This window comes from Chelonia mydas, chromosome 2 (genome assembly GCF_015237465.2).
Source record: "Chelonia mydas isolate rCheMyd1 chromosome 2, rCheMyd1.pri.v2, whole genome shotgun sequence".
NCBI classification, from domain to species: Eukaryota; Metazoa; Chordata; order Testudines; family Cheloniidae; genus Chelonia; species Chelonia mydas.
Window position 1 is genome coordinate 83,097,161 of NC_057850.1, and position 13,740 is coordinate 83,110,900.

A 13,740-nucleotide genomic window follows, 5' to 3' on the forward strand; every position below is an offset into this window, starting at 1 on the left:
TTGTGTATTAGACTGTTGCCTTGGGATTTAGCTGCTTGTTGGCTGCAGTTTGTTGGACAGCCTGGCCTTTGTGTAGAAGGTTGGATTGTAGCATTCCAATGTTACTATGTTAGGGCAAACAAAGTGCTCTTTAATATGTTTGCTTGGAAGCTACTATAATATAACTTTTGCTCATGAGCTTTGTGCCTTAAAATTAGGAACCTTATGTGAAACCTTGCAACTGGATCCCTCCAAATGGGGGATTGGTGAGTGGGGGAAATTCAGTATCTGAATCTAGGATGGAAAGTGCTGCCCTTTCTGGCTGGACCAAACTACTGAACTGAACACTCCTCAGCTTTTGAGGGAAGGTCCAGGTATGAATTTTGCAATATGTATACAAGTCTTATTTAGATTGTATGCCCTTTTGTTGTAATATGCATAACAGTAATAGCAGATTCAACAAAATATCCCCACCCATCTCTTCCAGATTTCTTGAGGTTCAATTTTACAGTCTAGGATGCCTATGAGCATGGACGCCCTGCTTTATTTACCAAATTTCCACTTGTTTTACAGTTATTGGTTATACCTCTGGAAGTGAGGTTACAGAACTGACCAGTTGACATTGACTGAGACTGTTTTGCTGGTTCTAGAAAGGTTGCTGTGGTGAACCGAATTTTGGGAAAAGATCCATAAGATGGAAATATAACTAGTTTTGTTTAGAGGTAAGTTTGTGGCATTCTAACCGAACTGTCTTAGGTTCCAAAGCTCCGTGAAAATAAGAACTTTATAATGCAAATTAATTTATTTTGAGCTTGGTATTAGCAAAAACAGTAAATATAAAGGGGCTGAATCCTATAAAGCATTCATCCTAGGATGTGTTGTCTTGGTTTCTTTTGCGTTTGATACATTAGTATATTGAGATGGAGTAATAGAGAAGCTGCCTACAGTGAGTGGTCTTAAGAAATTTCTACTTGTTTTACAGTTATTGGTTCTGTTGATGTTTCATATAGGAAGCATCTCATAAGCTTTCTACTCGTTTGAAAGTTGACCAGTTTATAGTGCAACTGCTGTCCCATGTTTGCCAAAAAAGGCATAGTGCTAGAATGTTAACTAAGAGTCCGGTGGCACCTTAAATACAGATTTATTTGGGCATAAGTTTTTGTGGGTAAAATGCAGGTGCATCTGAAGAAATGGGGTTTTTTGTTACCCATGAAAGCTTATGCTCAAATAAATCTGTTAGTCTGTATTCACAAAAACAATGAGGAATCCGGTGGCACTTTAAAGACTAACACGGCTACCCCTCTGATGCTAGAATGTTGTGAACTTACTATGGTGGAAAATGCTGTAATTGAAGGTCTTGTCTTTGAGGGTTTTTGACATATTCCCCCACCTGATCCTAGCCTGTGTGTAAGCTTCACAAGTATGGCCACTGATGTAGACTGGCTGCTGTGGCATTGTTGGGTTTTTTTTACTAGCATGTTGTCTAGTTCAGCTAGACTAGGGTTAGACAGTACAATGGAAAAGATAGCGGTGGCCAGGGTAAACTAACACTCCCTCTCACTCATGGTAATTCATAGAACCCCCCACAGAGCTGCAATGGAAGGATAATGTCTCTAAAATCACAAGTCCCCACTGTGATTTTTAAGATGTCTGAGCAACATGATCATGACCTAGACATGGGGATTTGTTTCATTCCTAGTGTAAAGAAAAAATTAAACCAAAATATTTATTAATCTCACATGCTTGAAATTCATACCACACAATTAGTGATTTCCTATGAGACGTCACCTGTAGCATCAGTGTCCCAGCCAACATTTTTATTGACCGTTTCATTTATTAATCCCATTATACGAACAATAGATGAGCCCGTGGAAAAATAATGTTGAATGTTTTATTGTATTAGGAAATAAATGCTATTTTGAGTGCATTCTTGCAGGATGAAAAACTCTTCAGTTGCCTTTAAATGTAACTGCAATTGCCAGTGAAATGTCCCAGGGCTCTTCCCTTCTTTTGGAGTGTGACAGATGCATGGTCATTTTGTTGCTTATTCTTATTACCTACATTTGGAAGTAATGCAGGAGAGCTGCTCCTGCTCCAGAACTGTCCCCAGAAGAGCAGGCAGGAGGGGAGATGGAGCAGGAGAGGGAAAAGTAGAAAAAATCTGCAACGTAAAATGCCTCAAAAGAAAGGGAGGGGGAGTGAAGTAATAGAAAAAGGCTGAAAGTAGTAGTGAATGAGACGTGTACTAATATACAGGAGGAAGACTCTAGAAAATGGAAAGGATAAAAAGTCTAGGTTAATTCTTTCATTTAAAAAAAAATCTATGAAATTTGGCTATTTTAATGGTGGTGTGGAATCATCTGAATCTTACCACCTGATTGATTACAGAAAGTTCACACTCACTACATACCCTTTACGGTTTGAATGTTCTAGCACCCTCATTTTCATTTAAAACAAGTATTTTTGACTTTGAACAACATTTAAAGACTATCACTAGGTGGCACTACCATTCCTAGTACTAACTTAGCTGTACAATTAGTCATTACCTTACTTAGTGCTGGACAACACAGAGAAAGATTTGGAAATTCTTTGGGGCAGAGACCATATATAGCAAAACTAACATCAGGATTTCTTGGCATGCACTGAAAGTTCGCTCTAAGTTTAGTCTTTAGGGGAGTAGAAAGTGTTAAAGTAATGACACAGTTCACTTGTATGCTGTTATGCAGTGTGTGTATTTGTTATGTTTGCTAAGGGCCAAATTTCTGAAAGGTTTTTAGGGTGCATAATGGGATTTTTTTAAAAGCATCTAAGCTTAATGCTTTTGAAGAATCTCACTAGGTGCTCATGTGCAGGTTTAGGGGCCTAAATACCTTTGAAAAACTTTCCTTATCTATCTACTCTCATATTTTAAGTCTTGAAGCATTCTAGAGATATGGTTAATCTCGGACTAGTAAGGACAAGACCTATACCAGGTGGGAATAAATGATCTCACAGCTGCCTACTGTGGGATTTCTTGAATCTTCCTTTGGAGCATCTGATGCTGTTCCCTGTCTGAGGCAGCCTACTGGACTAGAGGAACAATGTGTGTAATACAGGATGGCAGTTCCTATTTCTTGATTAAATGTAATTAAAGATATTTTAGGTTTGTCATAGCATTTGTGTCACAGATAGTGACTTATCGCTGTGATTTTATTAGGGTGGGCCCTGGCCTGACCTCTTCTTTATCACACCCCAGGTTGGAGCAGGCTATTTGGCAGCTCCCAGGCCAGCGTGAGGGTGGCCCTGTCTGCATATTGTAGTGAGAGCCAGCAGGTTGGAGGGGGGAATTAGGATCATCCCATGATGATGTCTGGAAAGGAGATTCCATGCTGAATTTGCACGACTGCATGGGACACCCCCCTCTCCTTCCACCTTACTTCATTTTATTCACACTCACCCTAAGAAAGAATATTTTGTCATCCATGCATGACTTTAAAAGCATTGTTTACCTGCTTGAAAAGTTCAAGACACGTGAGAGATCACATCATTATCAAAATTAAGGGTAATGATTGGGGTTTTAATTTTTTTTCTTCCTCTGAAACCAGCTTAACAGCCCCATCCTGCAATGCTTATTCAGGCACATTCCTTCCAAAGTCAGTGGGGTCTGCTTAAGGACTACTCTCAAAGGGGCACTTCAGTAATCTGTGTTCATTTCCCATATTTATCTTTACAGTGCCAGTATAATTCCTTCTCATTCCTGCCTTCGCCATTCTAGACAGTATCTATTATCCAAAAAATAAATGGTCAGCTGGCTGAGTTCCAGCCTTTAGTCAATAGTGTATTTATTGACATTCCTACACAGTTTGCCCATCTGTCTCTCTGTGTGGCACTTGAGAATCACGGAGTACAAATCTCTTACATATAGCTGACGCAAGAAGGCTATTATAGCTATCTGCATACTTAAATAATTCTCACAGACTTATTTCACGTTTTCCTTCCCAGATACTACGGGGATGAGGGTGATACCGGAACTTAAGCAGAACCAAAGAGAGGTCTTATGAAAAAATTTAAATATACTGCATATATTTTACCCCCTGGAAAATAAACCAACAGGGTATGAAGGTATTTGCAATGTCGGTGCTTCTTGATGCATAGTCACTTATTTCACTGACGACATCAAATTGGTCTGTCACTTATTTAAGTAATTAACTTTCAGTATAGAAAATTAAATTGATTAAGATTACAAAGTTCTCTGAACAATACTTCTGCCATCTTGCTGTTTTCATTGCTTTTCTGCCCCAGCATTTTGTATGTAGTCACCCAGAAACCAGGAGATATTTTTTAAATACATGGAGGCCCTTTACAGTACTTTACACAGGGCAGTCTTATATAGTATCATACAGTGTGCAGAGTTACTCTAGCCACATAATAATAGCAGCATGAGATAGACATTAAAAGCAAAGAAAGAGACGTATCATCCTGGATTCTTTAGTCAAGAGTGGTTTGAACTCCTGAAGTGGGTTATTTCTTTACTGGCAAAGAGAGGAGATAGATTGACGATGATTTGCTTTAGTAGTTTTTATACGAGGAATAGTCTGCACTTAGCCCCCATTATTACCTTGAATCAAGGTGGGCTGACAGCAAAGGCAGTGGGAGCACTCAGTTCACACATGCAACTCTGCTTTCAGAACTCCAGACTGTAAGATCCTTGGGGCAGTGATTGTGCTAGATGCTACAGACGCAGAGGAAGACAACGGGGCTTTTAGACAGTGCCGTAACAGAAAGAAGACGTAATACCTCTAAGGAAGTAATAAGGTATCTGTACTGGAAAAGCTTCAGCCAGTCTCTCTCTCAGATCTGTCACGATGCTGTTTCCAATCCTGGTGTTAGAATGAGTTAGGGCTTTTGTACACAGGAAAACCATTCTAAATAAGCTGGGGGGTGAAAGTCCATATGTTCTTAATAGCTATTCCTCACTTAGTCTGTGTGTGGACACTCTTATCCAGTACTAAGCCTGTGGCTATGCCTATACTACAGGTGCTACAACAGTACAGCTATGTCAGTAAAGTTGTAGTGTCTAGAGAGCGGTTCCCAGCCTGCACGTGGCCCAATTAGCACACAGCTGTGGCGCAGCTCTATGCTAAAAAAAATTCAAAATTTGGCACTAGTACTCTGGTCTGGCAGAAGGCGTAGCTGGCTGAGGGGGGATAGCATCTGGCAGTCTGCAGGAGCACTCCTGCCAGCAGGGGGCTGGTGTGTTGCAGGGGACAGGAGAGTGGGTCTCTGGGCAGTGACAGGGTGGTGGTGCTGGGAACCAGGGGCGTTGCAGCACCCCCAGGTTTTAGGTGGGGCTCCACTCCTGGTCCCATGCCTCAGGTCCTGGCTACCAGCTCACATTGAGTGCTCTGCTCCTGGCCGGGCGGCATGGCAGGGACTGGGCTCCCAGCTGCCCAGCCTCGCGCCCAGGGCTCTGCTCCTGGCCCTGCTCTGTGGAGGAGTCTTTGGGCAAGGGGCGCTGGGCATAGGGGATTTTAGGAGGTTTCGGGGGGGGGAACTGTGGTTCTCAATTTGCAGCCCATGTAACATATTGTGAGCTGCATACGCGGCTCACGGTGATAAATCGGTTGAGAACCACTGGTCTCTAGTATAGACAGTTCCTACATCAACAGAAGGGGTTTTTCCTTCAAAGTAAATAATCCTTCCCCACGTGGCAGGTTGAGGGGAAGAATTCTTCTCTCATGCTAGCTGCATCTACACCTGGGGTTAGGTCAGCTAAACCGTGGTGTTCAGGGGTGTGAATTTTTAATGCCCTTAAGTGCCATAGCTATGTCAGTCTAACTTTTAGGTGTAGACCAGGCCTAGACTATGGAGACTGCAGTGGCATAGCTACATTGGCGTGGCTATGCAAGCATAATCCTGTAGTACAGATTTATGTTCCCACTTCCTGGTAGTCTCCCAGCCTGGATCCAAGTCTTCTGATTTGCATAGAAGCAAATGTGAGCCTAGTGAGGTGGCAGTGTGATCTTTGGCAACCAGCTGCAAGTATTCCCCAGGTAACTGCTGCACAGAAGACTGTAATGATGCATGGATGGGTATGAAAAGGCATGCTCGTATGGAGTTATGCTGGGCACAAAGAATGTTAAGTTTTGTTAGGGGCAGGTAAGGACCTGTGTGGCAGTGTATGCACACCCCATACCCCTATGGCATGGATCAGGGATGCACTGACGACAGTTACAGTCTACCAGATTGTCCTGGGCCTCAACAATCCAGCCCAATGGCCTGAGAAAATAGGGTGGCCCTCAAGCACAGGGCGGCATGGCCTAGCAGCCCAAGTCCATAGGGCGGCCCTCAAGCGCTGGGAGGCATGGCCTAGCAGCCAGATCTGGGGGCCACCACCAAAGGGGGTGATGGCCAGGGTAGGGGGACTTGGGCTCACTCAAGTTCATTGGGTCCTGACCCAGGGCCCTAACAGTGGCAGAGTGGTTCACTACTGAGTCAGCAAGGAATCCAACTGCAACATACTGACCTTACACAAGTAGATGATACCACTTACTCCACTTCTGAGTCACTTCCTACCTGGCTTCCTGAAGCAGCAGTCCATATGACATCAAGGTCTCCTCAGCTCAGGTAACTCCCTGGGACTCGGACTCTAGCTGTAGGCAACAGGTCTCTGGTCTGGGTCTCACGATCTCTGGCTCCCACAGGCAAGGGCTGTAACGGCTCCTGGGCTGGAGCTTTCACTAAGCATCCTTCCTCCTTAGGGTTGGGCTGCTTTCCTTTATACTAGCATAGCAGTTGGAGCATGCCCAGCACAGTCTGAGGGGTGGGACTTCCTCTGCCCATAGTGTGGGATTAACCCTTTCCTGCTTCGTGTGGGGTATACACACCCTGTCACAATCTGTTATATCCCCAGCTCCCATTGTCATACCCATGAGGGAAGAGTTAAGTTGTGTTGTGCTGGCTCTGCATTTCCTGCTTTTCTAGAGTTCATGGTTTTGAAGTCCCGTGTTCTGGAAGGGTATGAGGAGATGAAGGTAGTGCTGTGCGCCATCCACCTCCATGGTTTTGTTCATGAATTTCCCCTGGTTTTGAGAAAGTAGTTGAAGTAATGCAGGGGCCATGATTGAAGAACAGCTTTTGGGGCCTCCTGGGCACTCCTCACACCCTGCAACTACCTCTCCTCATGGACTGAATTGGGCCAGGTCATGCTGGGTCAGAAACCTGATACCTTTTGAGGATGCCATCTTGTTCTCCAGACTCTTAAGGCTAGATCCACAAAAGGATTTAGGTACCTAAATTCAAAATTTAGTCTAAACCACTGCTCAGTTGCCACCTAACCCTCCACTGCTGAAGTCCCCAAAATTGCTGTTGGTGGGCATGTGCAAAGCTACTTAAGTCCTGACACCACCAACCCACTCAGCACCTAGCTCATACCTAAGCCCCAATAGGATCTTCAAACTAGTCCCTCAAACATTCCTCCACCTATCCTGCTTGTGATGCCCAATCCAGTCGGCGTGATTGGGCCCTGCACAAAATGCAGCCACTGAAGGAGGAGGAACTGGTGCAGCTTCACAACACACTCTCAGCGCCTATGTGTGGGCCATGCACCATTCCCATGACCATTCTCAAATCTCCAGCTCAGTTTCTGTACCATATCTTTGCCATTTGCAAAGCCCATTTGCAGCTCCCTGCCCTTGTGGTCAGTGTATAGCACTGAAAACATCTACTCTCAGCTCCCCTTCCCATTCTCAAGGCTGTGTTTCTGTGCCATGCTTTGAGCCTGCCTGATCTTGGCTCTCCAGTCCAAGTTTAGCACTGTGTGCAATGCACGAAGCCTTCCCACTTGTAGCTCCCCATCCCCATCACAGTCGTGCGTGTCTTTAGGATGGTCCAAGATTGCCAGTTCTCAACTCCCAATCCTGGTCTCAATGTTGTCTGTGCTTCCAAAGTAATAAGTCACAATATGTACAACTGAGCATGCCCATCTTTAGAGCAGCAATTAAGACCTAAAGTTGAGATATGGTGATGAGGAAGAAGGTATGTAGAAAAGAGCAAAGTGAACCTTTTGGGATGCCATAAAGGTGGGGCCAGGGTTGAAAGGAGAAATCATTGCAGGGCAGATAGGTAGAGGCAGAACTACCATGGGAAGTAATAGGGGAATGCTGTATTACTATGGAGGTGATTTAGAAGGATGGAGTGGTGCTCAGTGTTGAAGGCTATATTGAGGTCAAACAGAATGTACAGAGAGAAGAAACTAATCAGTAGAAAGGAAGTTGTTAGCAACATCAGGGAGCGTGGTTTCTGGGCTACAGCCAGATTGCTAAGGGTTGAAATCAGTTTGGAATATACCTGTATTGTTATATGAACAGTCACTGGAGGAACAAAACAAGGATACTTTCTCAATCCCTTTGCTGTGAAAGGGACAGCGTTGAGATGCAGCGGTAAGTACTTAGAATGTCAACCTCAAAAGAATATTCAGTAGAAGGGATTGTAAAGAAGCAACTGTTAAACAGCTAGATAAGGAAAAATAATGATAGATGATGAAGGGAAGACCAGACCAAATGTAAAGAGAGCATGTGGGGAGGGAAATTGGGGGGGAGTCCAAGGTCCCGGCTAGTATAAGGAAGTTCTGATATGAGTCAGAGGGAGGGGAAATAGTAATAGAAACTGGTGGGACACAATAGGATGAGGTGTTTGAAGAGGGGGGGAAATTTAGATTGAATAAGGAAGCAAATTCTTTGCATGTGCCTAAAGGTAAAGGCTGGGAGGGAGAAGGTGAATGTGGTGGAGAGATAAGAGTTTATTATTATTATTATTTATTATTTGTATTACCATAGTAATGGTATTGAAAAGGGAACAAAGATTGTCAGCAACTTCTGAAATCAATGAACAGAAATTAGGTTACAGCCGATCAAGAGAGCAAATTAGGCTAGGGTGTCTAATGGGATCAAAGTTTTTTTGAGAGGACAGTGAGATAGATGGTAATTTTCTGAGTGGTGAGAGAATGCTCAGATATAACTGAGAAGTGGGCAGGGATGAGAGCATTAGCAGCATAGGGAGCTCAGCAGGGAATGATCAGTGATGAAATTAAGGGCATGGCCTCAAACAATTTGAATGGGGTGAGAAAGAGTACATACTGAGTGAGACTAAAGAAGCCAAGAATGGAGACACAAGATCATATCATACTGAGTTTCAATTAGTTGATTTGGTTCATTGAGAGATCGGCCAAACGGTTAAGAGAATTGAGTTATTTTTACTTTGGTGTTTTGCAGCCAGTTTTAGCTGTTAGCATTAAAAATCTGACAACTTTTGTTAGGGCAGATGTAGGCGACAGGTTGGCAATCAATCAGACGTTTAAATAGCTAAAGAACAGGAGCACTGCATGAATTACTGGTGTCATCCATTTCAACACTAGAGCATTAATAAGACTGACACACAAGGAACAAATTAAAAATAAAATTAATATTGCACCAAAGCTATATTAAATTGTCAAGTACTGTTTTTCTTTCTCCCTTGGCTTTGCTAATTAACAAAGTGTGTGTGTATAACAACAGCTCTTTCCTTTCTTTCTAATCACCCCTCTTTTCCCCTCCCCCATGTCATTTAGAGACACATCACTGTCCCTTACTCATGGAGTAACCCCTTACTCTGAAAATAGTCCCACTGATTTGAACTCAAATGGTATAACTCACAGGGCAAGGGACTAGTCCACGTGAGGAAGGATGGCAGAATCTAGATCTAAGTGATTAATTTGTTTCTCATGACAAGTAGCTTCTTGGTGGTAGGTTCCTTACATGAATAAGGAAGGAGAGTAGGATATTTAGGACTAACTTATGGTGTCCTGCAGGGGCTTGCTGGAGGCAGGGACTCCTACTCTTGCAGCACAGCTGTGCGGGAGGCAACTATAAAACATCTTCACCCACTCCCAGAGCATAAGATGGGAGGAGGGCTAGTAGCACCACTGGTGCTGAAAATCCTAAAGAGGGATTGTGGATATGAACCTAGAGAACCAGCTAATTCCTGCAGGTCCATGCTGGGGAGACATTCTTAACAGTGATGCTGCTGCTCAGCAACCCCCCCGGTGCACCTGATGCACCATGGCCTAGACAGGAACAGTACTTCCTCCACTCCTGACAAGTGTTGAAGGATCTCATGCATCTCAGTGGCTCTTATCTGAGACACACTTAAGCCATGTGTACCCTACACAGATTTGTCAACATAAGGCAGCTTACATGGACCTAACTATGGAGGTGTACCCACTGCAATGCTCTTCCTGCCACTTTAACTCGCCTGCTATGCCAACATAATAAAACCACCTCAATGAGAGTCGTAGAGCATAGGGCGATGTAGTTAGAGTGACGGAGTGTCACTGTAAACACTGTGTTGCCCAAGTTGCCCTAAGTGACCTCTAGGAGGTATTCCCACAATGCCCACCATGACCACTCTGGTCACTGTTTTGAACTCCGTTGCCCTGCAGCCAGAAACACAGGTGACCTCTCCTTTGCTGCTAAAGCCCCAGGAAGTGTTTAACTTGGTCTTCCTGTTTGCTCCGTGTGAAGAGTTCACTCGGCACAGGGGTGGGCAAACTTTTTGGCTCGAGGGCCACATCTGGGTATAGAAATTGTGTGGTGAGCCATGAATGCTCACAAAATTGGGGGTTGGGGTGTGGGAGGGGGTGAGGGTTCTGGCTGGGAGTGTGGGCTCTGAGGTGGGGCCAGAAATGAGGAGTTCAGGGTGCAGGAGGGAACTCTGGGCTGGGGAATGGGGTTGGAGTGTATGGGCTCTGGCTGGGGGTGCGGGCTCTGGGGTGGGGCTGGGGATGAAGGGTTGGTGGTGCAGGAATCCTAGAATCATAGAATATTAGGGTTGGAAGAGACCTCAGTGTTACTCGAAATTGGGCCAGCTAGTAAGCTTAGGGAGGACTAATGACCCACCAGAGTTTGGCAGAAAGCAGCACATTTATTATATTGATAGCTAAGCTAAAAAGAAGGAGGGGTGTCACACTCACACTCCCATACTCATGCTCCCAGGACAGGCACAACACTGGAGATGTCAGGATTCTTCAAGGTAAGTGTATGAAGGCAAGTCTTCCCGAGGCACGATGGAATGCAATGTGGCGAACCACTGGCCAGGCGGTCTGGATGAAGGGCCTTCATGGGAGGTACAAGCTTGTGAGTACTCCTGAGCACATAGCCTCTTCCCATTTTAAGGACCTGCTCCTCATGGCCTACGACTAGAGATGACTTGGCCATGTCTGGTTGGTCACACTCCACCTCAGGCAGTGTCCATGCATTGGGCGTGTGATCGCTGCCTAATTAGAGTCCCAGACACCCTGTCTACCTGGGAGATCTTCTGATCTTCCAGCTGTTCAACCAGCCCCTTCATCCCACAAGCATTCCAGGAGGGAGTGGGAGGGGGAAAGCCACTTCACAGGTATTCAAAGAGGGAGAGGAGACAAAATGGGGGAAAAGTGTAACAGACCTTTTGAGCATACAGGTTATACATAGCAAAGTCATACGGATCACTGCTGCTCCTACAACACTCACAAGGTCATCTAGTCCAATCCCCTGCTCAAAGCAGGACCAACACTAACTAAATCATCCCAGCCAGGGCTTTGTCTAGCTGGGCCCTAAAAACCTCTAAGGATGGAGATTCCACCACCTCCCAAGGTAACCCATTCCAGTGCTTCACCACTCTCCTAGTGAAATGGTGTTTCCTAATATCCAACAATGCAACTTGAGACCATTGCTTCTTGTTCTGTCATTTGCCACTACAGAGAACAGCCAAGCTCCATCCTCTTTGGAACCCCCCTTCAGGTAGTTGAAAGCTGCTATCAAATCTCCCCTCACTCTTCTCTGCTGCAGACTAAATAGTCCCAGTTCCGTCAGCGTCTCCTCGTAAGTCATGTGTCCCAGCCCGCTAATCATATTCGTTGCTCTCTGCTGGACTTTCTCCAATTTGTCCACATCCCTTCTGTAGTGGGGGGACCAAAATGGACACAATACTGAGGCAGGTGTGGCCTCACCACTGCCAAATAGAGGGGAATAATCACTTCCCTCGATCTGCTGGCAATGCTCCTAGTAATACATCCCAAAATGCCATTGGCCTTCTTGACAACAAGGGCACACTGCTGACTCATATCCAGCTTCTCGTCCACTGTAATCCCCAGGTCCTTTTCTGCAGAACTGCTGCTTAGCCAGTCGGTCCCCAGCCTGTAGCGGTACATGGGATTCTTCCTTCCTAAGTGCAGGACTCTGCACTTGCCCTTGTCGAACCTCATCAGATTTCTTTTGGCCCAATCCTCCAATTTGTCTAGGTCACTCTGGACCCTGACCCTATCCCTACCCTCCAGCGTGTCTACCTTCTCTCCCTCTCCCCTACCCCTCTCGCAGCCTAGTGTCATCTGTGAACTTGCTGAGGGTGCAATTCATCCCATCATCCAGATCATTAATAGAGATGATGAACAAAACCGGCCCCAGGACTGACCCCTGGGGAACTTCGCTTGATACCAGCTGCCAACAAGACATCGAGCCGTTGATCACTACCCATTGAGTCCGACAATCTAACCAGCTTTCTATCCACCTTATAGTCCATTCATCCAGCCCATACTTCTTTAACTTGCTGGCAAGAATACTGTGGGAGACCGTATCAAAAGCTTTGCTAAAGTCAAGATATATCACATCCACCACTTTCCCCATATCCACAAAGCCAGTTACCTCATCATAGAAGGCAATCAGGTTGGTCAGGCATGACTTGCCCTCAGTGAATCCATGTTGACTGTTCCTGATCACCTTCCTCTCCTCCAGGTGCTTCAAAAGGGATTCCTTGAGAACCTGCTCCATGATTTTGCTGGGGACTGAAGTGAAGCTGACAAGTCTGTAGTTCCCCATGTTCTCTTTCTTCCCTTTTTTAAATATGGACAGTATATTTGCCTTTTTCCAATCATCTCGGACCTCCCCGATCACCACGAATTTTCAAAGATAATGGTCAATGGCTCTGCAATCACATCAGCCAACTCCCTCAGCACCCTTGGATGCATTAGATCTGGACCCATGGATTTGTGCATGTCCAGCTTTTCTAAATAGTCCTTAACACGTTCTTTCACCACTAAGGGCTGCTCACCTCCTCCCCATACTGTGTTGCCCAGTGCAGCAGTCTGGGAGCTGACCTTGTCTATGAAGACTGAGGAAAAAAAAGCATTGAGTACATTAGCTTTTTTCACATCCTCTGTCACTATGTTGCCTCCCCCATTCAGTAAGGGTCCCACACTTTCCCTGACCACCTTCTTGTTGCTAACATACCTGTAGTGGAGGGTGCTCCGGGCTGGGACCAAGGGGTTCAGAGGGTAGGAGGGGATGAGAGGGTTGGGGTGCAGGCTCCAGATGGCGCGTACCTCAAGCAGCTCCTGGAAACAGCAGCATGTCCCCCCTCTGTCTCCTATGCAGAGGTACGGCCAGGCGGCACTGCATACTGCCCCAACCACAGGTGCTGCCCCTGCAGCTCTCATTGGCCATGGTTCCCAGCCAATGGGAGGTGCGGAGGCAGCGCTTGGGGCAGGAGCAGTGTGTGAAGCCCCCTGGCTGCCCCTACATGTAGGAGCCGGAGGGGGGACATGCCACTGCTTCTGGGAGCTGCGCAGAGTCATAGCACGCACAGAGCGGGGCAAGTCCCTGACCCCGCTCCCCGGCTGGAGCTTGAGGGCTGGATTAAAACATCTGAAGGGCCGGATGTGTCCCCCGGACCGTAGTTTGCCCACCCCTGACTTAGCAGCTGCCCAGCTGA